Source organism: Canis lupus, chromosome 19 (genome assembly GCF_003254725.2).
Source record: "Canis lupus dingo isolate Sandy chromosome 19, ASM325472v2, whole genome shotgun sequence".
Lineage (NCBI taxonomy): Eukaryota > Metazoa > Chordata > Mammalia > Carnivora > Canidae > Canis > Canis lupus.
This window is the reverse complement of record NC_064261.1, coordinates 655,330-660,109: the sequence shown is the minus strand read 5'-3', so window position 1 is coordinate 660,109 and position 4,780 is coordinate 655,330.

Genomic DNA, 4,780 nt, shown 5'->3' with positions numbered 1-4,780 from the left:
ACAAAATGGGGGAAGATATTTGCAAATGATATATCCAATAAGGTTTTAAAATGCAAAATATATAGAGGACTTATACAACTCAACACCAAAAAAACAAATAATCCAATTTAAAAATGGGTGGAAGATATGAACAGACATTTCTCTATGGAAAACATACAGATAGACAACAGATGCAGGAAAAGAATGTTCACTCAACATCAGGGAGAGACAAATCAAAACCACAATGAGCTATCACCTCATGCCTGCCAGAATGGCTATGATGAAAAACACAAGAAACAAGTACTGGCACAAATGTGTAGACAAAGGAGCCCTCATGAACTGTTGGTGGGAATGCAAACTGGTTTAGCCATTGTGAAAAACAGTATGTAGTTTCCTCAAAAAGCTAAAACCAGAATTACCGTAGGATCCAGTAATCTACTACTGGAGATTTACCCAAATAATATGAAAACGCTAATTCAAAAAGATAGATGCAGCCCTGTGTTTATTGCAGCATTATTTCCAGCAGCCAAACTGTAGAAGACATTAAAGTCTCTATCAATAGATGAATGGATACAGAAGATATGGTAAAGGCATACAGTGGACTATTACTCAGCCACAAAAGAGAATGAAATCTTGCCATTTGCAAAAAGACGGATGGTTCTAGAGAGTATAATGCTAAATAAGTCAGTGAGACAAAGACAAATATCATACGATCTCACTCATATGTGAAATTTAAGAAACAAAACAAATGAACAACAAAAAAGTGACAAACCAAGAAACAGACTCTTAACTATAGAAAACAGACTGATGCAATCAGAGAAGGACAAACATTCTATGGTCTCATTCATTTGGGGAATATAAAAAATAGTGACAGGGAATAAAGGGGAAAGGAGGAAAAATGAGTGGGAAATATCAGAAAGGGAGACAGACCATGAGAGACTCCTGACTCTGGGAAACGAACTAGGGGTGGGGGAAGGGGAGGAGGGCGGAGGGTGGGGGTGACTAGGTGATGGGCACTGAGGGGGGCACTTGATGGGATGAGCACTGGGTGTTATTCTATATGTTGGCAAATTGAACACCAATAAAAAATAAATTTATTTTTAAAAAGATAAAAATGTAACTATCATGTGACTCAGCAACCCGCCTCTGAGTACTTAGAGGAGAGAGAAGACCGCCTCCTGACGAGATGCCTGCACCCCCATGTCCATCACTATTCACCATCTCCGAGATACGAAAACCACCTGTGTCCATAAACAGAGGACTGGGTACGAAGATGCCACGCTCACACACGCTCACACGGACTGGAATATTATCCAGCCATAAAAAAATAAGGAAATCCTGCCATTTACAATAACATGAATAAAACTTGAGGGTGTTATGCTACATGAAATAAAAGACAAATACCATAGGACCTCCCTGATGTGTGTGACATATTTTCAAAAAAAACAGAGAAACTCCTAGAAACTGCAGAGTATCATGGTTGCCAGGGACTAGGGGATGGTGGACATGGAGAGATGACGGTCAAAAGGTACAAACTTGTAACTCTAGGACACGCTCTGGGATCTGATATCCATAATGAGCAATACTGAGTCATATGCTCGAAAGTTGCTATGAGTATAGACAAATGTTCTTACCGCACAGGGACTGTAGCTGTGTGAGGGGTGGGTGTGCTCACTAACCTCAGCCTGGTGGTTATTGCACATGTACGCACATCAGATTATCAGCTTACTACCTTAAACATACACAATGTTGTGTCAAGTATGTACCGAGAAAGCCGTAGGAGCATAAATAACTAAAAATGAACACGACCGAGGCAGTCTCTCCTGGTCCCCCCATGTCAACTCCAAGGCTTCTGCCATCCTTCCCACCTGCTCCTCCTGTCGTCCTGACCAGCATCTCTGGAGTCATCCTTGGCATTTCTTTTCCTCTCGCACCCTTCATCCAGTTCACGACCAAACTCTCCTGTTTGTCCGTCTCCCTCCCTTTGCCCCCTGGTCCAAGCCACTGTCACTTCTCCCCAAGGTTACCCCAAGTCCCCATAACCAGTGTCCCTGCGTCTACCACTGGTCTCCCAGGGTCTGCTGTGCCCGGGTCAGTGGAGCCAGGCCCCGGCACATCAGAGGCAGGGCAGGGCCTGTAGGGCCGGGATCCAGCAGGCGAGTGGAGCAGCCTGACACAGGCTCGCAGACACTGGCCCTACCCCAAGCTGGGTCACAGGCTGAAGGCCACCTGTGCGCACAGTGACCACCGCAGTGTGACCTTGCCATGTGCACTCCCAAGCCCTAGGGCTCGCAGGCTGGGCTGCAGGGGTGATGTGTGCAGGGGGCTGTTGCAGGGGCCAGGAAGGCCCGCTTACCCCACAGATCTGTCTACACCCTGCCCACAAACGAGCCTGCTGCAGGACTGTGCCCCCCACTGCTGCCCCTTCTTCCCCCGGTTTTTCCTCGAGGGTCCAAGCACATCCCCACCTCAACGTGTGCTGGAAGCGCTCTTCCCCCAGGTGTCTCGTTCTCACCTTCTGTAGCTGCATCTCTGGCCTAAGGTCACCTTATCCAAGACCACCTTCCAGACAATAATACGTGATTATAAGATAATGCCCCCTAGTACCTCCCACTCCCCTTGGCCCTGCCTTATGTCCCTTTACCACCTCACCTCTGATCCACTTTTTTGCGTTTGGTTCATGGTCAAATACATCTAGTCGATAGGAAAGCTCCATTAAGGCCCTTGGAGTAGTGTCTGGCACGTAGCACCTGAGAGGAGGAAGACAATAGAGCAAGAAGGGGGGGGGATAAGGAGAAAAGGAAAGAGTGAGGGAAAGAAGGAAGGGAGAGAAGGGGGGGGAAGCACAGGATCAAAAAGAGACGTCAAAAATTCTTCTGAAGTGGCTCGTCCAAGAAAGTGCGAGGAGAGTAGCACCAAAGATTATGGACTTGGTTATAATTCATTTTTTTAAAAGAAAGACCATTTTTAAAAAAACTTCACAGGGTCAGATAAATATTATCGTGTTGAAATTTCTACAAATGTTGTATTTTATAGCAGTATTTCTCTTTTCCTGTGTCTTCATATGGCTAAGAGACACATAGGGTAGGGTCTTTGTTACCTTTTCTCAAAATCCCGTCATGAGGGCCCCCCGATGACCTCATCTAAACCTAATCGAGTCAAAGGCCGCATCTCAAATACCATCACATTTGGAGTTAGGGCTTCAACATATGAATGGGGGGCAGGGGGCGCAGTGGGGGGGACACTATTCAATCCATAGCAACCATTAGTATGAACAACACAAAGGAGACAAGAGCTCTTCTCAGTCCTGTCCAGGCAGTTACCCGTGACTTCGGTGTCCTATTTCCTACCTTCTAACGTGGCTCAATCTATTTTTGCTGGAGTCCTACAGACTATGGTGACCAGGAGTATTTTAGCTCCGTTTCTTAGAAACATCTCAAACCAAAATGGATTCCTTAAAAATTTTCCACCTAAAATGAGTAATCCCCGGCTCAACATGGATGTGGTTTTTGACTCTTGGGATATAAACACAAGGCACCCAGCACAACCTCTTTCCTCCCTTGGATTTACTTTGGGGCAAGGAGCTTCCTTTCCCTGCTGGAGGGTTCTGGGTGCTAAGGCCTGGAGCTCACTCCCCTGCCAAGACGACAGTTGTACTAGATGTTATGTATCTCCGTGAGATATTATCGAGGGAGGGGATGGTGGAAATGATATTTCAACAGTAACCACTTTATTTTTGTCACCAACGTCCTGTAAATATAATCTGTCTGAAAACTTTCTGGTAACGTGTTTCTTCTCACCATTCTGGTATTTTCATTACGTTACAATATGCAGGTTTATCAAATGAGGACCAGTGGTTGTAACTAAGAATTGTAAATCAGATCCGGCTTTAAACTATTTACTGATCTGATAATCAATCCTTAATTCACTTAGTGATCACAAAACAACTGCACTCACTTCCTAACACTTGACTCAAAAAAAAAAAAAAAAAAACTGTTTTCCTCGAAAAGCTGCTTATGGAAATACACAAGGCAAAGTAATTTGTGAAACGGTGTTTAGTCTTACTAGCAATTTGGCAAATTCAAATTAAAGTGAGTCACCACTTTTGGGCGTGAAGTTAACATAGCCGTTTATAAATAATTTCCAGTGTTATAGCAAGACCATGGCGGGAGTATGAATTGGAACGATCTTTCTGCATTAGAGCTTAAGTACCGAAGTAAATAAATAAATATCAAAGGCCTTAAAAGCGGCTCTTGACTCATCAATTCCGATTATGCAGTATTTCCAGCAAAATAAAGATGCACCCGAGGATCGAACACATCGTCCACCATTTCGAGCATCCAGAAACCATCTCAAAGTCAACAATATGGAATTAATTACATCAGAATGGTACATCTCGACAATAAGACACCACAAGTGCTTTAGGTAAATATGCAATGACACGGAAAGACGTACCTGGTCTATTGTTAAAAAAAAAGGTGACCAAACAGTATGAATAACGGGTGGTTTGAGCCACAGAAAGGAGGGAAGAAACCCTACGTGCTCCAAGCGGACCTCTCCAGGGTGCCATGCTTTTCCCTTTCTGTTCTGCTTATCGGTTTCCTAAACTTTCAACAATGACAAACGCTTTTGTAAAAACAGTAATATCCGCTCTCTGGTCTACTTCTCGGTACCAAAAGCTCACTGACTTCTACGCGTTTATAAATCCAACCTGCGATGCCTTAGCTGATACACAAGCCTGAGTTCTTGCTGTTGGTTTCACACACATGAATTTTCTTGGCTCTTCAATTCTCATGTGAAC